Genomic DNA, 27,063 nt, shown 5'->3' on the forward strand with positions numbered 1-27,063 from the left:
CACACCCACCAGAGACATTGATCAGCCCGCGGTACAACCTGTTAGATTTGGGACCCAGTTCCACACTCAACACAAAGCAATAGAACGGATTCTAAACAGACATTGGTCCATCTTACTGCAGGATCCACAGCTCAAATCGATCATTACACCTAAACCGAAATTTACATATCGGAAACCAAGAAACATTAAAAACCTGGTAGCACCCAGCAAATATAAATCCCAACAGGGTTCTAATATTTTTTTTCCCATGTCTCATTCCCTTGGTTGGGATGTACCAGTGCCGTAAAAAACTGTGCCTCACATGCAACCACGTCCACCACGGTCAGAAAGAATTCACTACCAAAGGCAAGACTCACCAGATTAATAATTTTTTCAATTGTTCCACAGAGTTTGTAGTGTATTGTTTAACCTGTCCGTGTGGGCTTCACTATGTGGGCAGAACCATACGCACCCTGAGAAAAAGGTTTGGGGAACACCGCCGCCTCGTAGAGGCAGGAGATGACACGCACAGTGTTCCCCTTCACTTTCTCCAAAAACAGGAAAATTCTTCATCTGGCCTCAGGGTCTGGATTATTGAGTCCATCTCCGATACGTTCCCACTGGCTGAGCGTTTTAAACATCTCTGCCAGAGGGAAACGTACTGGATATACACTTTGGACTCCCTTGCCCCTGGAGGTTTGAACGAGGTAATAGAGGTGAGCAGCCTAATTTGACCACTCTCCTCTACCCAATTTCAGATGTCACTTGTTTCACCATGGCCCCTCTCTGTCACCCCCCCTTTTTTTTTCTCCCCTTTTCTCTTTGTATCTTCGGTGTCTTCTTATTTCTACATTATATTTTCTTATCACACCCTCATTTGAGCAGAGTCCGATATTGTACAATTACCATCATATTTTGATGTATATATTTCTTTTAACATCATCTTCTTGACATTTATTTTAATTCATAGTCATTATCAGTTCATTGTTATCATTATCATCTTCCACTCACTCTTATATTTACATCAACTTAGTATTTTCATTTTTATTTTTATATTTATTTTCATTTGTATATTATTTCAATATATTTTTATTTTTATTTTCATGTTTCATATTTCATACATTAATATATGTACATACTCTCACAATAACCTTTTCATCCCACAGTTATATAGTGACACCTTTCCTGGATCATGTTTGGTCTTTCTGTTCCAGTTCCTGCATCATGCATACACCCTGTGCTGTTGATTTTAGGTCATGGGTTTATGAAGCACTGACAGTGCTCCACTAACGCCGTTCAATGTGTCCTTTTTTGATTATAACACCACACATACATACACAGTTTTTTACTCCCTCTTAGTTTATTTTAATTGACATCGACACTCACTATGTAATCTATTCGCTTTGGTATCTGATATATTTGTACCAGTGAATGATGGTAGCATCTGAAACCTTCAAGCACCAATCATCGTCACTCACTGGATGTATAAGGTTTGTCCAATCCCAGTTCACGTTAGGCCTGAGGAAGGAGCGTAGCTCCGCAAACGTATCGCCTATTTGTTGTCGATCCCGGAAGTGACCTCATCTCCCTGGTTGTCTACGTGTGCTCCAATGACGGGAAGTGACGGCATCCATCGGCGCAGCCCGTCCATCAGAGACCAACGCCATCCAGCATCCAGATCAGTCCAATCTTCTAGGATATCTGGCAGATTCTTGCCACACATGCTTGTATACCTTGTACCCTTGTGAATACCACCTTTACTGTTTTATTAAATTTTATGCTACATACTGCACTTAGAGTGGTGCCTTTGTTTCTCATCTCCACAATGATTACTACTGTGGCTATAGCTGCTGGCAGTATTTGCATGTAAAAAATCTGACAGGTTGGTTTTACCCAAGTCAATCGATGGATCAACTTGAGTACAATCAATCCGCCCATAGATGGATCAAGTTTTTGCTGAACCGGACAAATTTCAATCAATTTAAGGCCAGCTTAAATCTTCTTTTATTGTTCCTCTGGACCTAAAAGAGCAATTAACCCTTGCAGCGTGAGTGCAGAGCACTATATTTCCAGTTGCTTGGAGTTAAGCTTCAATGCCTCAATCCCCAGAAGTACATACTTATCCTTCACTCACCAACTACTTCCTTTTTTGAAAAAAATGTAGTTGGGAGCCAAGGAAAGGTAAAGATGTGTATGCATATGATATGCTGTACATTTTTTTTTTCAATTTGACCAGCAACCTTTACTTTTTGTTAGATGTTTTCTCATTTCTTTATCATTTAGCCCTGTACTATTTCCCAAGAACCCTGTTCAATAGACATAATGTCAATTGTATCTTGGGTGCAATCAAATTTTCATGACAGAATCATTGTAATCTGCTTTCTACCATTCCACCAAAGGCAAGCTTTCTATCTGTTTTTGTAGGATTAGACCTGTCACTGCTAATTAAACTCACATCAGTTTTATTACCTGCAGTCTTGTGATTGCAAAGCTTATGTTTTAAATTGAAGAAATTCAATGCAACATAAATAATGATAATGTGTTTTTACTTTACTTTGGATATAAGCTTGATATTGTTACCATCTCACATTTTTTAGTAAAAACAACTGAAAATAAAATAACACACAATTACTGAACTCACTATTTAATCTAAGGTAATGTTCGTGGACTTGTTGGGATGGTAGAATACAGAACAATAAAGGGGAAAAAATATCCTTTAGGATTTCTCCAGTATCCATCAATTGACCAGGTATTTGTTCCCATGATCTTTTTTTAAATGTAATATTGGGTGGGGTTGCTTGTGATCAGCAGACCGGGATGGACACACATTGAGTCAGCTCAACTCTGTTTGGGTATATTATTAGTGCACCTTTCAGCTTAGGAGAACTACAACCATTTTCCTGTAGCCCCTGCAGTAATGTCAGTACTGGATGCACCACTTAGGAATTGTGGAACTCACCTGTAGACCAGCTGTTCACTTAGCCTGAGCACATGGGAAGTGCTGTACTGGAGGTGTGCGTCCACTTCATCTCTTCAGCAAGGATCGTTGCTACATCCACCAGGTGAAAACTAATTTCAGAACCTCTACTATGTCCAGATTAAATACTTTCCTCCTGCTCTCATCTTGTAATCTGCTTTGAGGAATATACTGCATGAATACAGGCTCACTGCAACAGCTGGACTTTGCAGCCTCCAAAGCCCTTCTTCCAGTGATTACCATCAGCTGGCATACAGAGACATATTAGAGACATCATAATGGCTCTGTTGAGATCTCCCATAAGAACAATTATTTTCTTTGCACCAAAATTACAAAGGGCGTGTCTAGTGTTCCTAACACAAAATCTTTTAGGGTTCCTATTTTGCACTAACCGTTGTCCCTCCAGTCTGTGCATATATGACACGCTTATCTACAATTCCTTATACAAGATAAAAGTCCCTTGAAGTGGTTTCAGGTGAATAAATCAGAATTTTCTTATAGGTGATAAGAGCTTAAAATCCATGCACCAAACACCCAGGCTTGTCACCACGTGAGAGGAAAACTCGCCCCTTTGGGGTTAAACTTACCAGTAATCTGGTAGAATCAAGCATCCCAAATGTATCTTTGTGTTGCCACCTCTCAGGGATATCCACTGACTGCTAGTATTCCTATTAGGTGTGGGCAGCTCCAATAAACCAGGATCATGTGAAAAGATGAAAAATCACATAGCGTAATCCCATTTAATTATTTTATTGAAGCCAAAAAAACCCTTTACAGGTTATACATACAAAATAAAGAAATTCGTAAGGCATATAATGCAAACCGTAGTGTTGCCACCGATTGCTAGCAGCGAAGAGACATCAGCGTCAAGAGAGACTGCCGCGCTTAGTTGCTTCCTGGTTTCCCAGCTGTCGGTGACCTGCAAACATCACTTCCGGCTATCGTGGAGATCACGAACTGATGCGTTTCGTCACTTCCGACTTCAACTGAGGGTGTAATCTCCATGATGTGCCAGCTCAATTTAAATAGAATGGGTGCGCAATTCCTCAGCAATCAGGATGAAGACAACTCCTCCCACAGATACAACACCGTACTAAGACCAATGCTGCCTGTAAGGCAGGTGTCTGTCCCTACTGGACAAGCAGTGCATCCCACTCCATATAAACAATAAAAAGGCAAATTACATAAATAACATTTGAATACTTTTAACAAGTTTGCACATTGTTTCTGTATGACTTCAAATCTCTATCATGCAAATCTGCATTGGCAAGAATGACCACCATTCACAAATTAAATTAAAACATATACATGAGTGACATCTAATTAGAAATGTATGATATTGCATAACCTACATCAGGATAAATACAATTAGTTGCAAATCGCTACTCTCAAATCAATTAATACAGTATACAGAAATTATTAAAATAATATATAATGAAATTAATCAAAATTAGTATTTATACCTGGGAGGTAACCATAAAAATATATATCCACAGGATAAATTCATAGTGAACTTTAAAAAAATTAACCGCAATATTAATAATAGTCATAAGCTGTTAAATCCATGGGATTTATATTAATGCAACATATATGTGTTGCGACTGCATGAAATACATACCAAAAAAAACGCACATCTCCCATTTCAAATAGTGAACTTGTTAGGAGTCACTACAGCATTTGAAATAGTCAAAGAATTTTCAATCATAAAATCTATGCTGGTGCGACCTGTAACTAACATAAGTCACACCCAAAAAACGTAAAAAAATCCTTTTAATACCTAATTGAATTTACTCCAATGTAAGGATAGTCCAAGGTTAGTGTACCATTAAGATCTATACTAATGTGACATATATGCATTTCAACTACCCAGAATCGCATACAGAAAATCGCATAACTATAATTTAAATAGCCACATAATAATAGTTTATAACTGTTAGATCATCAGTTTATAACTGTTAGATCATGTTGTTATAACATTAAGTACTGTATCTCTCCTTAATCACATCCACATAGTCGCATAATTGCTATGACCAAGTTAAAATATCTTAAAAATATAAAAAAAAAAATAATAATTATTTTTCCTCTGAATATATATTTATCGGAAATATGAAAAAATTATATAAATAGTATTTAGGCATCACTAATGGAACAGTTAATATCCAACTCTATATTAAGGCCTTTTGGTGAGAGAGTATCTGTGAGAAAAATCCACTGGGTTTCACATTTAGATAAATCCTTCACAATATTGGATCCTCGCCATGATGGCTTAAGGCTTTCTATACCCCAAAATTTGAGGCCAGAGGGGTCTTGAGTATATTTCAATTTAAAATGTAAAGAAACATTGTGGTCCTTAAAACCAATCTTTATATTATAGATATGTTCAGCTATTCTCACCTTCAAAGCTCTTTTAGCGGGACCTATATATAAGAGCCCACATGGGCATTCTAAAGGTTAGTGTTACATGCATAGTGTTACAGGTAATGAATTGCCTACACCCCCTACATGTGTAAAGCCTGCAGGGAGGTGAATAGACCAATTAGAGGCCTTGATAGCTTCAAATCAACCTCTAACAATAGAAACTTTGATATTAGGCAGTTCATTACCTGTAACACTATGCATGTAGTATATAGGGATGGGCTATCTGTTCGCCGAACAGCGAACAATTTGGGGTGTTCGTGGCAAATTCGAAAAGCCGCGGAACACCCTTTAAAATTCTATGGGAGGAATCTAAAGTGCTATTTTTAAAGGTTAATATGCAAGTTATTGTCATAAAAAGTGTTTGGGGACCTGGGTCCTGCCCCAGGGGACATGTATCAATGCAAAAAAAATGAGAGAGCGCCCCCCCTGAACCGTACCAGGCCACATGCCCTCAACATGGGGAGGATGTCCCCATATTGATGGGGACAAGGGCCTCATCCCCACAACCTTTGCCCAGTGGTTGAGAATCCACCGAGAATCCTGTGTTGCATCAGAGGGGGGCGGGGTCACCCATACATGTCACTGGGAAACCACAGCGTGTTACCCCTTGTCAGAGGGGGTGGGGTCACGTCACAGGTGTCCCCGCCCTCAGCTACATAAGAGCTGTCAAGCTAGCACCACGTCATTGGCTGGGTGCCTCCGGTGGAGACAGGATCATGTGTGTGTTCCTCGCTGGAGTTGCTGGAGATCAAGAATTGGATTACATCGCTGGAGTAGGAGCATGGATTTATTGGATTACATCGCTGGAATCTCTTTTTTATTTTTTATTTTTTTATTTTTAAAAGCTGTCTCCTGTGGTTTTTTAACATTTTGACACTTCCTTTTTGTGAAATGGTATGGGTACTAAGTACCCCTTACCAATTCACATGGGGGGGCCGGGATCTGGGTGTCCCCTTTGTTAAAGGGGGCTTCCAGATTCTGATAAGCCCCCTGCCCACAGACCCCCACAACCACCGGGCAAGGGTTGTGGGGATGAGGCCCTTGTCCCCATCAACATGGGGACATACTCCCCATGTTGAGGGCATGTGGCTTAGTACGGTTCAGCGGGGGCACTCTCTCATCCTCCCCTCTTTTCCTGTGGCCTGCCAGGTTGCGTGCTCGGATAAGGGTCTGGTGTACATTTTTGGGGGAACCCCACGCCATTTTTTTTTCAAATTTGGTGCAGGGTTCCCCTTAAAATCCATACCAGTTCAGGGTCTGGTATGGATTTTTGGGGGGAACCCCACGCCATTTTTAAAAAAATGTTGGCACAGGGTTCCCCTTATCCATACCAGACCTGAAGGGCCTGGTAATGGAATTTTGGGGGACCCCCACGCATTTTTTTTTCAATGACTTTCAATGACTTTTATGTGTATTGTTGGGACCAACAATTCATTAATAGCTGGCACTAGTGCTATCACTTTTAAATGACTTTTTTTTCTTTAGAAATATCATTTTGCTCTCGGACTGTTATAAACACAGGAAACATGCGCTACTTTACAGTCATACTATAGAACCCCCAAAAAGTAACATGAACCTAGAGAGAGGGATTGCCACAGAAGGACAAGAAACTGGCAGTCATGTTCCCCAAGCTGCAGTATACTGCCAAATTTGCTCTAGTAACGAGGAGCGAGGGGATGATGAGGTCACTGGCCGTACTTGGGTGCCTGAGAGAAGATAGGAGGAAAGTGAGGAAGAGGAGGCACAACTCCAAGAGGCAGGATGTCCTCCAGGGGTCAGCTTAAGGGAAGCCACCCTATTGCATCACAACCCAGAGCTCTGCAGGTGCAGGGCACTACTGACTCCCCACTGACTTTAAAAAGTTCCTTGGTGTGGGCCTTTTTTGACATGTGTGCAGCAGATCGTCTGAAGTGGATAAAGCGTGGCCAGAACAGCAGCTGCTTGGGCACCACATGCTTGACCAGACATATGACAACCTCCCATGCAGTCCATTGGCAGCAGCACCTGAAAGACCCACGTCATAGAAAAAGGCAGACTTCTCCTTGCTCCTCATCTGGGATCTCAAACCCTACTATACCTCTCAAAAACCTGCACTGAGAGGAATGAACATATAGAAATAGGTGTCCCAAGTACTTGCAGACAATCTGCTAGCAGTACACCACCAGTTTATTTCAGCAGGCAAATTTCTCTAACCGAGATGCTGAACCGTAAAAAGAAATTCGGTCCCAGTCATCCACATGCTCAGCATCTAAATGCTAGTTTGGCCAAATTGCTAGCTCTGAAACTGCTGCCTTTTCAGCTAGGAAACTCAGCCCCCTTTCGTGAATTTGTGGAATGTGCTGTACCACAGTGGCAGGTTCCAAAACGCCATTTCTTTTCAAGTAAGGCCATTCCAGCTTTCTACTGTCATGTGGAAGGCAATGTTCTGGCCTTGTTGAACAGCAGTAAGGTTCCTATTACCACTGACTCATGGTCCAGCAGGCATGGGCAGGGACGTTACCTCTCTTTCATGGCACACTGGGTAACTCTGCTGGCAGCTGGGAAGGATGCAGGACAGGGTTCAGTGTTGGAGCTTGTTTCACCACCACGCCTCCAAAAAGCTAGTGGTGATTCTGCCACAACATCTGTATGCTCCCCTCCCTGCTCTTCTTCTTCCTCTATGGCCTCTTCTGCAGAATTGTCCTCTGAACCAGTAGTGCTCCCTAAACACTCAAGGGGCTACGCAAGCAGTCAAGCTAAAATATGCCACACAGTGCTTGAGTTGTTCTGCCTAGGGGACAATAGCTACACTGGGGCAAAGATCCTGCCAGCTCTTCAGGGGCAGGCTCAGAGGTGGTTGATACAATGCCAGCTTCAGCCAGGAATGGTTGTATGCAACAATGGCACCGACCTTCTCTCTGCCCTCCGACAGGGACACTTGACCCATGTTCCGTGTTTGGCACACGTCCTGAATTTGGTGGTGCAGCGTTTCTTGGCCAGGTACCCAGGCTTACAAGATCTCCTGAGGCAGGCCAGAAAAGTCTGTGGTTATTTCTGCCGGTCATACAATGTCAGTGCTCGGCTGGCTGACTTTCAAAGGGAATGCAACATGCCCATCAACCGCCTGATTTGTGACATCCCACCAGGTGGAACTCAATGTTGGCAATGCTGCAGTGGCTGCACACAGCAGAGGGCCATCAATAAGTACCTGTGTGAATATGGCACCAGGACAGGGTCAGGAGAGCTTGGCTTCTTTTTGCCACACCAGTGGCTACTGATCAAGGATGCATGCACTGTCCTGTCACCATTTGAGGAGGTCACAAGAATGGTGAGCAGTAACAATGCATGCATCAGTGACACTGTCCCTCTAGTCTTCCTGCTGGAGCACACGCTTCATGGAATCATGGACAGGACACTTGAGGAGGAAAAGCGGAAGGCAGAGGAGGACTTATTTTCTTCTCAAGGCCACCTTTCTCCAGATAGCATGCCTGCAGGTCCGCCAAACACACAGGAAGAAGAAGAGGAGGAGGAGGATTGTGTCAGAACGGATGTCAAATATAACACACAGCAGTCCTCAAGGGATGGTTTTCAGTCCCCAGAAACCCAAAGAGTTGTACGTGGCTGGGAGGAGGTAGATATGGATATGTGATCCTTAGTGACCCAGAAGACTCAGAATCAAATGCCTCTGCAAACTTATGCTGCATGGCCTCCCTGATTCTGCAAAGCCTGTGAAAGGACCCTAGGATTCATGGTATTAAGGAGAGGGATCATTACTGGCTGGCAACCCTTCTTGATCCACGTTACAAGGGTAAGGTTGCAGAACTCATCCTGCCTTCGCAGAGGGAGCAGAGGATGAAACATCTTCAGGAGGCCTTGAAGAAAAGTTTGTGTAATGCATTTCCAGATCCTGGGAGTTTACCATTTCCTGGTGCTGGACAACGTGTTTCTGAGGCTTTGTTCGGTCAGAGGAAGAGCGGTGGAGAAGGTGGCCAGCTGACCGATGCCTTTAAACAATTTTTCACTCCTCAGTGCTCAGGCCGATGGTTCCAGCAACTATCGCCAGTGTCTGCATTATATGGTGCAGGAATATCTAAGGGCAAGAGCAGACTTGGAGACCTTTCCAACAGAGCATCCACTGAATTACTGGGTCTTGAGGTTGGACCACTGACCAGAACTTGCTCAATATGCAATTGATCTACTGGCCTGTCCTGCATCCAGCATGATTTCTGAACGCACATTCAGTGCTGCTGGAGGGTTTATAACGGATCAAAGAGTGTGCCTGTCCACAGACTCCGTTGATAGGCTCACATTTATAAAAATGAATCAGTCCTGGATCAGCAGCTATCAAGCACCTGTTGCTGATGTAACTTATTGAATTTGCTATGAATATGGGATCGCTTGAAGACTGCCTATGCTGCCTATCCTATTCCTCGTCAATCATGATGATGCTAGCTTCCAACATTATTTTTGGTTTAGGGCACCACCACCACCCAAGGCTCAATTTTTCTGCCCCTGTTTAACACGAACATGTAAGTACAATTTTTAAATTATATTTCACAGCAGGGCCCCTTCCTGCACCCAACAAGAGTAACTGTGAGGGGTCACCATGTTCTGGCACCACCAACACCTAAGGCCCAATGTTTCTGCCCCTGTTTAACAGGGGCATGTAATTACAATTTTTGAAATAATATTTAACAGCAAGGCCCGTTCCTGTGACCAAGAGTAACTGTGAGGAGTTACTGTTTTCTGCCACCACCAACACCTAATGCCCAATTTTTCAGTAGGGTATATAGTGCAGTCCGTATAGTATATATACTGCAGTTCAGAGTATATAGTGCAGTCCATATAGTATAAATACTGCAGTTCAGAGTTTATAGTGCAGTCAGTGTAGTATATATAATACAGTGCAGGGTATAAAGTGCAGTGTACAATATATAATATAGTGTATTGAAGTGGTTAAGGGGAGCCCTATGACAGAATTAAGAAAAAAAAACGGCATGGGTTCCCCTGTCCATACCAGGCCCTTTGAGTCTGGTATGGATTTTGAGGGGGACCTCTATGCCATTTAAAAAAAAAAATATATTGGCACGGAGTTCTCCTTAATATCCATACCAGACCCAAAGGGCCTGGTATGGACTGGGGGGAACCCACAGTTTTTTTCAAGGATTTTTTATGTATATTGCTAGGATCTGGCAATACATTACAGCCGTGAGCAATTTTAAATGACATTTTTTTCAGTAGAAATTTCATTTTGCTGTGGGACTGTTCTAAACATGGGAAGAATGTGCTACTTTACAGGCAGACTAAGGGGACCCCCTAGGCACGATACTTAACCACTTCAGCCCCGGAAGGATTTGCTCCCTTCCTGACCAGGCCATTTTTTGCAATTCTGTATGGCACTGCATCGCTTTAACTGACAATTGCGCGGTCGTGCAATGTTGTACCCAAACAAAATTTATGTCCTTTTTTCTCCACAAATAGAGATTTCTTTTGGTGGCATTTGATCACCTCTGCTTTTTTTATATTTTGTGCTATAAACAAAAAAATAGCGACAATTTTGAAAGAAACACAATATTTTGTACTTTTAAATTTTTCCCAATTTAAAAAAAAAAAACACAATTTTTTTCATCAAATTAGGCTGATATGTATTCTTCTACATATTTTTGGTAAAAAAAATAGCAATAAGCATATATTGATTGGTTTGCGCAAACGTTATAGCGTCTAAAAAATAGGGGAGAGATTTATATCATGTTTATTATTTTATTTTTTTACTAGTAATATTGGTGATCTGTGATTTTTATCAGGACTTGCGACATTGCAGCGGACAGATGGGACACTTTTGACACTAATTTGGGACTACTGACATTTATACAGCCATCAGAGCTAAAAATAGCCATTGATTACTGTATAAATGTCACTGGCAAGGAAGGGGTTAACACTAGGGGCGACCAAGGGGTTAACTGTGTTCTGTAGGTGTGTTCTAACTGTAGGGGGGATGGGACTGACTAGGGGAGGTTTAGTATGAACACACGATCTGTCTCCTTTCCCCTGAGAGAACCGGGATTTGTGTTTACACACACACAGATCCCGGTTCTCACTCTGTCACGGGTGATCATGGGTGATCACAGGTGCCCGGTGGTCATCACGCCCGCACATCGGCTCCGGAGCATTTGTGGTGGGCACATGCCTCCGGTGCTGTAACATCTTAAAGGAGCGATGTACAGCTATGGCGATTTGTGCAGCTGTGCCAACCTGCCGCAGTATAACTGCGGCGGCTGGTCGGCTAGTGGTTAAAGAAATATTTAATTTTTATTGTTTCACTTTAAGCATTCTTAAAATCACTGCTCCTGAATTGCATTGATACATGTCCCCTGGGGCAGGACCCGGGTCCCCAAACACTTTTTATGGCAATAACTTGCATATAAGCCTTTAAAATGCACACTTTTGATTTTCCACATTCGTGTCCCATAGACTTTAACGGTGTTTGCATGTTTGCACAAATTTTTTGTTCTGTGCTAACCAAATCGGGGGGGGGGGGTGTTCAGCTCATCCCTACTGTACAGTAGGAATGTACAAAGCCAAAGCCTGGCAAAGATCCCCTAGATTCATACAAATACAGACTAAGTAATCCAGTTAGTCCATCTAATGTACCACAGCATTCAAATCATGTTGTTGGGGCTGTACAGCCATAATCCATTTAAAGATTTATTTGGGAATTATAAGCACCTGTAAAGATGGGAATGATTTCAAGCTCACTTTCTGTCCTGGCCTAAAGTGTGATATTGTAAACGTGCACTACTGTTACATTGGAATACCTTCTCGTAATCCTTTCCCATAGGACAGGGTATCTGACAAGGATGTCCTCTTTCCCCTATCTTGTTTATACCCACCCTGAAACCCCTAGCATGCCTAATTGTATTGAACATAGATATCCATGCAACAGACCTGGGGACTAAATCATACAATTTAATCTGTTTCACAGATGACCCACTTCTGACCATACCATGCAGGCATTTATAAGTCTCCTCAACTTATTTTCCATATCATCTGCCCTCAAAATTTCCCTTCTGGATAAAATAGTGACTCTTCTTAAAGTGATTGTAAAGGTTGTAATTTTTTTAAAATAACAAACATGTTATACTTACCTGCTCTGTGCAATGGTTGTGCACAAAGCAGCCCACATTTTCTTTCTTTTGGGTCACACTGCCAGCTTACCTGGCTCCTCCCCCTGCCTAGTGTCCCCAATAACAGTCCTCTTGCTGTGGGGGCACTTGAGCAGGCTTGGGGTGGAGGAACTTAGCTGGCCTGCACAGCGCCCTGACTTCAACCCAATAGAACACCTTTGGTATTAATTAGAGTGGAGACTGTGAGCCAGACCATCTTATTCAACATCAGTGCCTGACCTCACAAATATGCTTCTGGAAGAATGATCAAACATTCCCATAGACATACTCCTAAACCTTGGGGGCAGACCTCCCAGAAGAGTTGAAGCTATTATAGCTGCAAAGGGTGGGCCAACTTAATATTGAATATTGAGCCCTACGGACTAAGACTTGGATGCCATTAACGTTCATGTGCGTGTAAAGGCAGGCATCCCAATACTATTGACAATATAGCGTATTTGTGATTTAAGATGATGTTTTAAAATTTTTGTGTTGTGTTGGGTTTTAAAGTTATGTAGGAGTGTAGAGTCTAGAGGTAACAGACTTTTCACAGTCACTTAACCCCTAATGCCGCGTACACACGACCGGACTTTCTGGCAGAAAAGGTCCGACAGAACGAATCCGTCGGACATTCCGATCGTGTGTGGGCTTCATTGGACCTTTTCTGACGAAAAATCTGACGGACCTTAGAAATAGAACATGTTTCAAATCTTTCCGACAGACTTGATTCCTATCGAAAAAAAAGCGTTCATCTGTATGCTAGTCCGAAGGACCGAAAACGACGCAAGGGCAGCTATTGGCTACTGGCTATTGAGCTTCCCCTTCTAGTCCGGTTGTACGTCATCACGTTCAAAACTATCAGACTTTGGTGGGATCGTGTGTAGGCAAGTCCGTTTCGTCAGAATTCCGTCGAAAAGTCAGTCGAAGAGTTCAGTCCGACAAGAAGTCCGCTCCTGTGTACGCGGCATTAAATGATGGCCGTGTACAAGGTGCAGAAACCATTATTGCTCGTAACAGAGTGGCCCCTTCCAGTCCAGTCTTTGTTCTTCCCTCTTTTTGTTAACAGGTGCATTTTTTAAACCAATAATAAATGACTGAACACAGGGCAAGAGAGAGGGAGGAATGGGTGGGGATACAGTAGAAAGGCCCTAATGCATACCATTCTGGCAGATAATTAAAAAAAAATTAACTACTTTTAATCTTTTTTTTGAAAATTTGGGTTAGGAAATAATTACACCACTTCCCTCAAATGGTACCACCCCTGCATCCATTCCCACTACTGCTAATGGAAAAGCTAGGCATGGTGGCGTATAAATAATATGAATTGTGGATAATGCACAAGGTAACACAGATTGTCAAGTATGGATCCTTACATAATAATTGTAATTTCAGAGTGTATTCATTAAAAAAAAACCTCTCCTTTGAATCTACTATATACCCCAATTTAGTAATTCGGGTTCCTTGATTCCCAGTCTCTCTTTTTAATCTAGAATTTTCTTCATTATGGTAAATAGAAACAAAATTAACATAGAGAAATTAGAGATCATATTTTATGTTAAACGCAATAAAACTATATTTCTGCTGCAATTCTACATACATATTGTGCTTGCGTTATTCCTCCTCTACTCTATGTTATGATTACTCACCGAGCTGGAAAAAACAAGAGAGCTTATACATGATGCAGATTGTATTCCACTGGGAACAGGGTTGAGAAGAAAATCTACACAGATCGAAAATCCCAATTGTTTTGTTTTCTGTTTGTTAGGGGACCATATTTCCCAAAAGTGAAAAAAAAAAAAAAAACTTCATAAGCTGTAATGGCAAATGTTATCTTAATTAATTCTGTTCAATGCATGTTTCAGAAAATAGATTGGCAAATCTTGCTAATTCATTCTTGAACTGAAATTGATGCATTTGACCAATTGATAGAGCCCTTTTCCTAATGTGGTTTAAAAACATTAATTAAAGGTCGTGTGTAACATGCTAATTAATAATTGAAAAGCATTACTTAGACCTTATAACAAGGAATTTAGATACAATGAATGTGCTAGATATGATATCCTGAATAGCCGTAGGAAAATTTGGGTAAAGGTGGATTAGTCTTGAGAATTTTTGTTGAATAATAGTAGCCATTAAAATGGCAGTCCTGTCCAGCAAAGTTGACAGCAACATCACAGGTCCGATTGGCAATCTGCAATATTTCTGTTCATTCTTCAGCTGTACCAATACGTTCCATATATACTGATTCCATAATAAAGGATGTAATCTGTAGGACAGTATCCTAAATATATGTTCATTATCCTAGTTATAATAAAGATGAATTCCAAGAAAACATTCAGGCAACACAGTCAGGCCCTGCCGTTAAGCAGTATATTTTTATATTTTATACCAGATGAGAAGTGAAATATAAAAAAGCAGCACATTGATAGTGACATTAGGCCAGATTTAGGTACATACTGTACATACTGCATACTAGTTGTTTGTAAAGTACATGTATGTAATGTATGTTTTTTTTGGGTTTTTTTTAAGAATACATTTTTATTGTTTTTTCTAGATAACAACATAGGTGCAGTAAACAACAAAAATTCATCTCATCTGAATCTTAAATTCTTCCATCAGTTCATCCCTCACAGTTGTTACTATTTGTACCACTTGTCTCTTCCTATTAGATTGTAAGCTCTTATGAGTAGGGCCCTCTTAAACCTCTTGTGTTGAATTGTATTAGCTGTAAGGTCTCCTCTATATTGTAAAGCACTGAGCAAACTGTTAGCGCTACATAGGTCCTGAAAAATAATAATGATAATAATTGTTATACTGTGTAACAATGTGCATATTAAAACAAGGGGTCTTTCAGCATCACAATTGCTTTCATGTGAATATATATATATATATATATATATATATATATATATATATATATATATATATATATATATATATATATATATATATATATATATATATATATATATATACTCTTATATAAGCTTTACCATGTTACTATCACTTCAAAAGTAATTTTCAACATTTTAAGGGACTTATGTACACTTCCACTGTCTAACCTGAGTTTATATACAGTGATATTTGTAAAATCCTTGAAAAAGTCACGTGACTGTGATGTAACGCGTGGGAGGAGCCAAGGACGCTCTGTGCAGATCAGCAGTATCACACAGTGTACTGCAGTGAATTTGCTCCTGTCTAAAGGCGGCTGACTGCTATAGTAAAACCTGCATATGCCTTATCATTATAAGGCACACGTGAGTGGATTGAAGTTTGCCTGTGTACCTTGGTATCCTAACTATTGCACAATGATTGTTTTTTTCTCTTATCTGCCTGTTTATGATTCTCACATTGGTTGTGAATAGAAGCAAAAAGCACATTGTTACTATGAAGGTCAATGAGCACCTTGATTAAGCAAGTGTTTTTAAACAGCTTTGCTAGTGATCAAAAGCTCTATACCAATCAGGATTCTACACCTGTATAATTGAACCTTCTGAATACATCCCTATATATTTATTTTTATGTGGATTTTTTATGTGAATTTTTTTACACATTTGGTGTCACTAATTTTTTATAATTTTACACTATTTTGATTGCTGGATTTTTTAGGAATTTTTACTCACGGCTGGATTTATTTGACTATTTATATTTATATTTATTCTTATATATTCATTTTCATGCACATTGTGAAGCGCTTCAAATATCATTATTTATTTGTAAATATATACTGTACATTAGGGATGAGCTTCGAGTTCGAGTCGAACCCATGTTCGACTCGAACATCGCCTGTTTGACCGTTCGTCGAATTGCGAACGTTATGGGCCATTCGCCCCAAATTCGAGTGGCGCGTTATGGCCCATAATTCACTGCGGCATCGCAGTGCATTGCTGGCTGATGATTGGCCAAGCGTGCACTATGACCCACATGCTTGGCCAATCACAGCGCCATCTGTACAGAGAGCCATAATTGGCCAAAGCCAGGGTGGCTTTGGCCAATTATGGCTTAGGGGGTTTAGTACACGCCCCACACTATATAAGGCTGCCTGCATGGCGGCCTTGTGTAGTGTGTTGCGGCTGAGAGAGATAGATAGAGAGACAGTGTCATTTGATTTAAGTTAGAGTAGGCAGGCGAGTCAGTCAGCTGCACTTACAGTGTATTGTGCATCCTAGGTGTTGTGTGTGTGTGTGTGTGTGTGTGTATGTGTGTGTATATATATATATATATATATATATATATATATATATATATATATATATATATAGACTGTATTCAGTTTTTAGCTAGATCCGTTCCTGTTATTCTCTTCCTACTGACAGCAGGCAGGTGTTTTTACAGTATTTACAATTTTTACAGTTAGTGTACTGTGTCCTTTGCACAGTGTGCACCTAAAGCTACCTGAAGAAAATTGCTGGTGTTCTTCTGATCCTATTAGTACCACAGGCAGGCAGCTACAGTATTTACAGTTAGTGTACTGTGTCCTCTGCACAGTGTTCACCTAAAGCTACCTGAAGAAAATTGGTGGTGTTCTCATATTAATAATACTACAGGCAGCAGTTGATTCTGCTAGCTGCAGTATCAGTATATATATACATCCCAGCTTTGTGCAGCTACATCTCACTGCAGGCCATTAGTATGTCTGGAAGGCCAACAAGGAGAGGCAGGCAGTCACAAGCCAATAAATGAGGGCAAGCAGGCTCTGTGTCTAGAGGCAACAGTGCTGGTCGTGGAGACGGTGCATCCTCATCAGCACGTGGCCGTGGGACACGCTTGTCCTTTTTTTCAGCAGCTGGCCGTGTTGAGCCGCAACATGTGGAAGACTTGGTAGAGTGGATGACCAAGCCGTCCTCATCCTTCTCATCCTCTCTCACCCAGGCTCAGGGTACTTTGTCTGGCAAAGCAGTTGCCAACGCGGCCTCTTCCCTTGGTTCAATGGCATCAGTCACTCCTTCCCTAGCCCCACTATGTCCTCCTGAGGAGTCCCCCGAACTGTTTGACCACAGTGTTGGATACATGCTCCAGGAGGATGCCCAGTGTTTTGAAGGCTCCGATGATGGTACCCAGCTAGAGGAAGGCAGTAATGTGAGCCCAGAGAGAGGGGGTGCCCAAGAAGGATAGCAATCTGGCAGTCATGTTCCCCCATCTGCAGCATACTGCCAGCGTTGCTCCAGTGATGAGGAGGGAGGGGATGATGAGGAAGTCACTGACTCCACGTGGGTGCCTGATAGGAGAGAGGAGGAGGAGGCACATCTCCAACGAGGCAGGATGCCCTCCAGGGGCCAGCTTAAGGGCAGCACACCGACTGCATCACACCGCAGAGCTCCGCATGTGCAGGGCACTGCTGTCTCTGTGTTATTCCAAAATCTCTTTGGTGTGGGCCTTTTTTGAGACAAGTGCATCAGATCCCACCACTGCTATTTGCAACATATGTCTCAAGCGTATCTCGCATGGCCAAACATCACCCGCTTGGGCACCACATGCTTGACCAGACATATGTTGACCTGCCATGCAGTTCGTTGGCAAGCGTACCTAAAAGACCCACACCAAAGAACAAAGCAAACCTCTCCTTGCTCCTCATCAGCTGGGATCTCCAACCCCTCTATACCTTCAGTCCTCTCTGAAACCTACACTGAGAGGAATGAAGGTGTAGAATTAGGTGTGTCACAGCCAAGTACTTGCGGGCAATCTGCTATCGGTACACCGACATCAGATTGTACCAGGCAAATTTCCCTGCCCCAGCTGCTGCACCACCGAAAGAAGTTCACTCCGAGCCATCCACATGCCCAGTGGTTGAATGCTAGCTTGGCTAAATTGCTAGCACTTCAACTGCTGCCTTTTCAGTTGGTAGACTCTGCCCCCTTCCGTGAGTTTGTAGAATGTGTGGTTCCTCAGTGGCAGGTTCCCAAACGCCACTTTTTCTCATGGAAGGTGATTCCGGCTCTCTACCAGCATGTGGAAGGCAATGTCTTGGCCTCGCTGGACAGGGCGGTCAGCGGTAAGGTGCATATTACCACTGACTCATGGTCCAGCAGGCATGGACAGGGATGTTACCTATCTTTCACCGTGCACTGGGTGACTCTTCTGGCAGCTGGGAAGAATGCAGGACAGGGTGCAGTAGTGTTGGAGGTTGTTCCGCCACCACGCCTCCAAAATTCTACTAGTGGTGATTCTGCCACACCTCTCTCCTCCACCCCTCCTCTTCTTCTTCCTCCATGACCTCTTCCTGTACTGATTTGTCCTCAGAACCAGCGGTGCTCTGTAGGCATTCAAGGGGCTACGCAAGCACGCAGGCAAAAAGATGCCATGCGGTGCTTGAGCTAGTGTGCTTGAGGGACAGGAGCCACACTGGGGCAGAGATTCTGTCAGCTCTGCAGGGGCAGGTTCAGAGGTGGTTGACGACACGCCAGCCCTCCGACAGGGACAACTGACCCATGTGCCCTGTTTGGCTCACGTCCTTAACTTGGTGGTGCAGCGGTTATTGGGCAGGTACCGGCTTACAGGATGTCCTGAGGCAGGCCAGGAAAGTCTGTGTGCATTTCCGCAGGTCATATAATGCCAGTGCTTGGCTGGCTGACTTCCAAAAGGAATTTAACCTGCCCAAGAACTGCCTAATCTGTGACATGTCCACCAGATGGAACTCAATGTTGGCCATGCTGCAGCGACTGCACACGCAGCAGAGGGCCATCAATGCGTACCAATGCGACTATAGCACCAGGACAGGGTCAGGGGAGCTTGTTTTTTTCCCCACGCCAGTGGGCTATGATCAGGGATGCATGCACTGTCCTGTCACCATTTGAGGAGGCCACGAGGATGGTGAGCAGTGACAGTGCATGCATCAGTGACACTGTCCCTCTTGTCCACCTGTTGGAGCACACGCTGGGTGGAATAATGGACAGGGCACTTGAAGCAGAACAGAGGGAGGAAAAGAAGGATTTCCTTAGCTCTCAAGGCCCCCTTTATCCAGACAGTGTTCCTGCATGCCCGCCGATCACACAGGAAGATGACGAGGAGGAGGAGGAGGAGGAGGGTTGTGTCAGCATGGAGGTGGAGCCTTGCACTTAGCAACAGCTGCAGTCTTCAAGGGATCATTTACAGTCTGAAGAAACCCATGGACTTGAACGTGGCTGGGAGGAGGTGGCTGCAGATCATGTCATCCTTAGTGACCCAGAGGACTCTGTACCGAATGCCTCAGCAAACCTATGCTGCATGGCCTCCCTGATCCTGCAAGGCCTGTGGAAGGATCCTCGTATTCGTGGTATCAAGGGGAGGGATGAGTACTGGCTGACAACCCTCCTTGATCCACCTTACAAGGGTAAGGTTGCGGACCTTATCTTGCCGTCACAGAGGAAGCAAAGGATGAAACATCTTCGGGAGGCCTTGCAGAAAGGTTTGTGCAACATGTTTCCAGAGCCTGGAAGGTTACAATTTCCTGGTCCTCCTGGACAACGTGTTGCTGAGGCTTTGGTCAGTCACAGAAGGAGTGGTGGAGAAGGTGGCCGTCTGATCAATGCGTTCAGAAATTTTTTTTGTCCGCAGCCCCAAGGTCTAATCAGTTCCAGCAACCATCACCAGTGTCTGATTCACATGGTGCAGGATTACCTAGGGGCAAGATCAGACTTGGACACCTTTCCCACCGAAAATCCTCTGGGTTATTTGGTCTTGAGGATGGATCACTGGCCAGAGCTTGCACAGTATGCAATTGAGCTACTGGCCTGTTCTGCATCCAGCGTTCTTTTGGAACACACATTCAGTGCTGGTACCAAATGGAGCTGCGCTAAGATGAATTATAGGAAAAAAACCACAATGCATGAGCTAATGCGTTAAGTACTGCTGAGAAATATATGTTCACAAAATAATAGTGAGAAAACAAAATAATCCCAAAATGTGAAAGCAAATAGACCACAATAATAATACCCTGTGAATATGAACACAAAAGGAAGATGTATATATAAAAATGGATAAAATGAATTGTCTAAACAACTGCAGTGTATACAAAATGTGAAAAAAACAAAAAATAAAAATTACAAATTAAAATTTAGAAAAACACACAAAACAGAAAGTCCATATGAAGTGGATTATCCAATTGGAAAATAGTAAAAAAATAAAAAAAAGGTGTCCATATAATTGTTGTAATAAAAAAGGAAACCACACATAAGTCCATGCAAATGAGTAAGCTTGATCACTGTGAGAATCAATTCAAACCACCGCAGAATAGTGCAGGGAATAGAAAAGATGCCTCCACCTACAACCACACTGCCGCTTACCAGAACTGTATGGTCCCTTGTGACAAGGGACCATAGAAAGCGGATGGCTAACAACCCAGCCAGAGGTCTCAAAGGGAAGACAGGCAGCTCCTCAGTCATGGTAGCGATACACCCAGTGCAGTCAAATGTAGGGTTCACATAAAACAGAAGAATGTTCATATAGTGTAAAACCTTAGACTAAGTAAAAGACGAATGGACACTTACAGCATCGTAGAGTAAATGGGCAAAGAAAGTAAAATCGAGCCAGCTGGCTGCCGGCTGGCTCACGAACAACCGCTCGTTCCTTCTGGGACTGGCACAGCACGTGGTGACGTCAGCACGCCGCTCCTCCCTACGTGTTTCATCACAACGGACATGGTCACGGTGGAGAAGGTGGCCGCACAGAAGGAGCGGTGGAGAAGGTGGCCGTCTGACCGATGCGTTCAGACAATTTTTTAGTCCGCAGCCCCAAGGTCTGATCGATTCCAGCAACCATCGCCAGCGTCTGATTCACATGGTGCAGGATTACCTAGGGGCAAGATCAGACTTGGACACCTTTCCCATCGAAAATCCTCTGGGTTACTGGGTCTTGAGGATGGATCACTGGCCAGAGCTTGCACAATATGCAATTGAGCTACTGGCCAGTCCTGCATCCAGCGTTCTTTTGGAACGCACATTCAGTGCTGCTGGAGGCTTTGTAACCGATCACAGGGTGCTCCTGTCCACCGAATCTGTCGATCGGCTGACCTTCATAAAAATGAATCAGTCTTGGATCACCAGCTACCAAGCACCTGATGCTGATGTAACCGATTGATTTTTTTTTTTTTAATGTGAGATCCCTTCAAGACTGCCTATGCTGATGCTGAGTGACTATCCTGTTATGCTGAGGGACAATCCTCTTCAATTTTCATGCTGATAGCTTGTAAGAACATTTTTGGTTCTGTGCACCGCCACCAGTGGCCAAGGCCCAATTTTTCTGCCCCTGTTAAACAGGGGCGTGTAATTACAATTTTTGCTGCACTACTTTGCAGCAGGGCTCATTCCTGCGCTCCAACTATAGCATCTGTGAGGGGTTGCAGTGTTGTGGCACCAGGGCCTAAGGCCCAATTTTTATGCCCCTATTCAACAGAGACATGTAATTACCACGCCTTTCCTTTTTTTAATTTGGGCGCGGAGTTCCCCTTAATATCCATACAAGACCCAAAGGGCCTGGTAATGGACTGGGGGGGTTACCCATGTCGTTTGTCTCACTGATTTACATCCATATGGCCGGGACCCGACATTACATTAAAGCCACAAGCAGTTTTAAATGACTTTTATTCCTTTAAAAATGTTATTTTGTGCAGGGACTGTTCTAAGCACGGGAAACACGCGCCACTTTACAGGCATACTATAGACACCCCCCAGGTACGATATTTAAAGGAATATTTAACTTTTTTTTGCACTTTAAGCATCATTAAAATCACTGCTCCTGAAAAAACGGCCCTTTTTAAAAGTTTTTTTTGCATTGATACATGTCCCCTGGGGCAGGACCCGGGTCCCCAAACCCTTTTTAGGGCAATAACTTGCATATTAGCCTTTAAAATTAGCACTTTTGATTTCGAACGTTCGAGTCTCATAGATTTTAATGGGGTTCTAAAGTTCTCGCAAACTTTTGGTCCGTTCGCAGGTTCTGGTGCAAACCAAACTAGGGGGTGTTTGGCTCATCCCTACTGTACATGCATGTTATTAATTTGTAAATACCATTCAATGTGAGCATTTACCTGCATTCATGTGTTGTCAGTTTAGCTGAGTTTATAGGAAATAGAATTCTCTGCATCCAGGATGTTATTGGAAACTTAAAATATTGCTAAACACAGCTAAATGTGGCTAAACATGATTAAACTTTAAAGCAGGAGCATCTCAACACAGTAGAACTGATCTTGAAAGCATGAACATTTTTTTTTTACTTACCAGTTAAAGTGGATGTAAACCCTCACTTATACCCAGTGAAGTGAACAGCCTCAGATGATACATAGATATAAAACAAATCTCCCTACATAAGTTTTACATGCATATCTGTTGTCTTCAGCTTGCTATATTCTTTAGAAAGTGCACATTGTGTTAGAAATTTTCTCTTCCTGTTGAGCACTGTGAGTGAAATCTGGGCATACACTGTGTGACAGCTGATTGGAGGAAAGGCACACTCCCCCACTCCACATAGGCATAGGAAGAAAGGAATGTGCAGAGCTGTTCTGTAAATAGACCAGCTCTCTGCTAATTTATTTATAGCACCCAACCGACACAAATTTCAGGCTGGTTTTATCTCAGTTGTCGGAGAACTTGTCAAATCCGGTACCGCTCTGTTCTTTTATCATCTGTTTTACTGACACTGAGGTACCAAGGCAGAGAAAGTACCTACTCCGGTCCAGGGACCCCAAGGAGAGATAACCCCCACCAGCATTTGCTTTTATGCGGTTTTGCCATTACCGCAAGGTAAGGGGCCACTGCTCACCTGTGTGTGTTTTATGCACGAATACGAATATGCACAAGGATATACACCCTCTCTCCTCTGGCACCCCACTCTCGCTATTTTGCACATTGGACTGTGTGTTTTTTTAAGAAGGATTATTACCACTGAACGTTTAAGCATTTCCAGTTTCTTACTGGTACACGTTTGTTTCTTGGACTTTTTTTTTTTGGATTTTTTTAGATTTTTTTTTATTAACTTATTACGGTGGCACCTTTTTGTGATGTGATTGAAGCGTGTATGCCACACACCACCCTGCACTTTATATGCGATTTTGCACAGTTCACAGGAAATTTTATATATTGCTGTGGTTTGCACATCCATTGATTTGCACTTTATGCCTAGAGCTGCACATGTTGCTCTATTATCACTTATGTATGATTTATCTGCACAATTATTTTGTTGTTTCATCTAATTTGTTTTGGTTTTTGCATATTTATTGCTGCTGTTTTTTGCACATATTTATATTCACGTCCAGGTCTGCATATTAGTGTTTAATTTAATACGTGATTATTTACGATTTTGCACAATATTTCTCCTGCACGGTCCTATTAGGTATTGTGTTTGGGACTTACCTCTATTATTACTACTTCATTTTTTTCATATATGATCTTGTAGCTGACAGCTTTCACTTTCCACTTGACTGCAACATTTACCTCATACTGCCACCTGTAGCAATATTTTTCTCACTCCACCCGGATAGCGCAGCACCCACCCCCATGTCTCTTTGTCAGAATTTATCATGCTGATAACAGAAGAACGGAGCAGAAGAAAGACATCAGACTTAGGGCTTTGGAGAGAGATAAGAAAGCACTGCAGATATACAGTATCTTACAAAAGCGAGTACACCCCTCACATTTTTGTAAATATTTTATTATATCTTTTCATGTGACAACGCTGAAGAAATGACACTTTGCTACAATGTAAAGTAGTGAGTGTACAGCTTGTATAACAGTGTAAATTTGCTGTCCTCTCAAAATAACTGTCAGAAACCATGGATCAGACTGAGACAGAAGTACAGTTAAATCACATTTGTTTAATAATAATAAAAAGGTGAACAGAGTAAATGTAGTCAAAACATTGCCAGAGTTCAGGAACCAGAACAGATAGTCAGACAATCCAAAATGTCGGCGCCAGAGATGAGCGTAGTAGAACAGCAAGCAGGATCTGGTGCCAGAGGGAATGTCAGCCAAGCAAGTTTTTAACAGGAACACAGGAGAGCGTCTCTAGAGATGTGACCAAGGCAAAGGCAGAGATCATCTTGGCTGGACGGCTTAAGTAGGCAGGACTGATGAGCAAGATATCATCAACAGGTGAGTCACTGTGTAGAGAAAGGAGCTGGCAATTAGCCGACAGCTGAGCGGCCAGCTTTGAGAATGAAGGAAAGAAGAAAGAAATGGCTGCACATCCAGAACTCCCGATTTGCCTTTTATTGATCACAAGGATAACACCAAATACACCAACAAATAGTCACGTAGACGCGTTTCACACAAACATCTTGTGCTTAATCATTACCATTTGGTAATGATTAAGCACAAGATGTATGTGTGAAATGCGTCTACATGACTATTTGTTGGTGTATTTGGTGTTATCCTTGTGATCAATAAAAGGTCATCAGGAGTTCTGGATGTGCAGCCATTTCTTTTTCTTTCCAAGTTTCCCACAGAGGCGGGCCGGGGCTGGCACTCCATGAGACTCCCTAGTCTCTCATCATACACCTGGAGCAGCGATCTCTTCTCTTGTATATTTGAGAAGGAAGGGCTGAGCCCAGACCTGACAGTACCCCCTCCTCAAAGACCACTCCCCCTCAGAGGACCACCAGGCTTGAGGAGAAAATGTTTATGGAAATCACTGAGGAGGGCAGGGGCATGTACGTCCGAGAATGAGACCCAAGAATGTTCCTCTGGACCATACCATTTCCAATGCACCAGGTACTGTATGCGCCTATGTGAGTCAACAATGGACTGTACTCCATACTCCTCATAGTTCTCAACCTGTTCAGGGTGAGGACGAGGCACCAAGGTGGTAAAGCTGTTGCAGACCAAAGGTTTTAATAAGGAGACATGAAAAACGTTTGAGATACGCATATTAGAAGGAAGGTCTAATGCGTAAGCCACTGAGTTAATCCTGCGAAGAATACGGAAAGGCCCAATAAAATGAGGTGTGAACTTCAGAGAGGGAACACGAAGTCTGAGGTTGCAAGATGACAGCCAGACCCTGTTCCCAACCTGGTAGGAAGGCACAGGCAGGTGTCTGCGGTCAGCATGGAGTCTGTACCTATCATTAGCATGTTGCAAAGCCTCCTGGACTTATGCCTAAGTGGAACGAAGACCACAGAGATGCTCCTCTAATGCAGGAATACTCTGCGGAACAAATGACTCAGGCAACATGGAAGATTGGAAACCATAGTTCGCCATAAATGTGGACAATCGGGAAGCAGAATTCAAGGCACTATTGTGCGCAAACTCCGCCCACGGTAAAAGGCCTGACCAGTTGTTATGATGGTCAGAAATATAGCAACGTAGGAATTGCTCCAAGGACTGATTGGCTCATTCTGCGGCCCCATTAGACTGCGGGTGATACGCAGAGGAGAAAGCAAGCTGAATTCCCAACTGTGCACAAAAAGCTCGCCAGAACCGGGACACAAACTGACTACCCCTGTCTGAGATAATCACCTTGGGTAGCCGATGTAAGCGAAAGATCTCCTGGGCAAAAATGGAAGCCAGTTCCTTAGAAGTGGGCAACTTCTTAAGTGGAATACAATGGGACATTTTCGAGAACAAGTCAACCACCATAAGGATAACTGTGTTGCCCTAGGAGTTGGAAATAAAGAAAAGAAGGACACTCCAATTGCCACATCCATAAATCATTAAGAAGTTGCAAAAGAAAAAAGGGGTTCCTCAAAAGGTAACCTTGGGCCAGACTTTAAGGGCACAGCAAACCAAAGGGATATCACAAAATATAAACTTTTATTGAAAGACAAATATAGATATACATATATACAATGCAAAAAGGACATGAAAGAAACACATAAAAATCATATATATAAAATATACATGATGTGAGCTCTAATGCGTCTACACGTTTCGTTATCAAAACTTCTTTGGAACACACTCAGGGTTCAAATAATTGCAAGAAAGAGAAAAGGTCTCACTATCTTACAGAGGACTAAGCGCCAATCAACAAATATTCAAAAAAAGGAAGTTCCCAACATTGGAACAGATGACTTGTGGGAAGAACAAATCAAAGCATGAGGACAGATGAAAGCCAACTGTAGGCAATACAATAGTGGTTATACAAGTGTGGCAGTCCCAGGGCAGGGTAGAGGATAAAGGTAGAGGATAACATAGAACCATGTGGAGTTGGTATAAGCAAGAAAGTCCTGCACACCAGGATAGCCAGAGCGGGGGCTTGGTTGAGCCCCAAGTGTGGTTCACAAATAGCGATCCAGATCGGACTATTGTAGTTCAAGGCTAAAACTGTGGGTGTGGTGGTAAAACACAAATCCCCTGGGAAGAAGCAGAAGCGCTCTGGGGGTAACTCCACAATGAAATCCATAGACAGGTGGGCCCAGGGCCTCTCTCCACTAGGTATGGGTTGTAGGAGGCCCACTGGAAGGTGTCGTGGAGTCTTACTCTGAGCACACACGGAAAAGGCAGCTATGAAGGCGGTTACATCAGCACGTAGACTAGGCCACCAGAATTGTTGGGAAATGGCCCAAAAGAGTTGATTCTTCCCAGGGTGGCCAGCAGCCTTGGGAGAATGGTAAGTCTGGAGCACGGCAGTGCAGAGACTCTC

At 42.8% G+C, this 27,063-nt stretch overlaps 1 protein-coding gene across 1 annotated transcript in view; it reads left to right on the plus strand.

Moving 5' to 3' along the window:
* The window catches only part of GALNTL6 (polypeptide N-acetylgalactosaminyltransferase like 6), a 2,428,129-nt gene that overhangs the window by 552,035 nt on the left and 1,849,031 nt on the right, over window positions 1–27,063 (plus strand). The window lies entirely within an intron of this gene.

The sequence above is a fragment of the Aquarana catesbeiana genome, linkage group LG01 (assembly GCF_042186555.1).
Source record: "Aquarana catesbeiana isolate 2022-GZ linkage group LG01, ASM4218655v1, whole genome shotgun sequence".
In the NCBI taxonomy this organism is placed as follows: domain Eukaryota; kingdom Metazoa; phylum Chordata; class Amphibia; order Anura; family Ranidae; genus Aquarana; species Aquarana catesbeiana.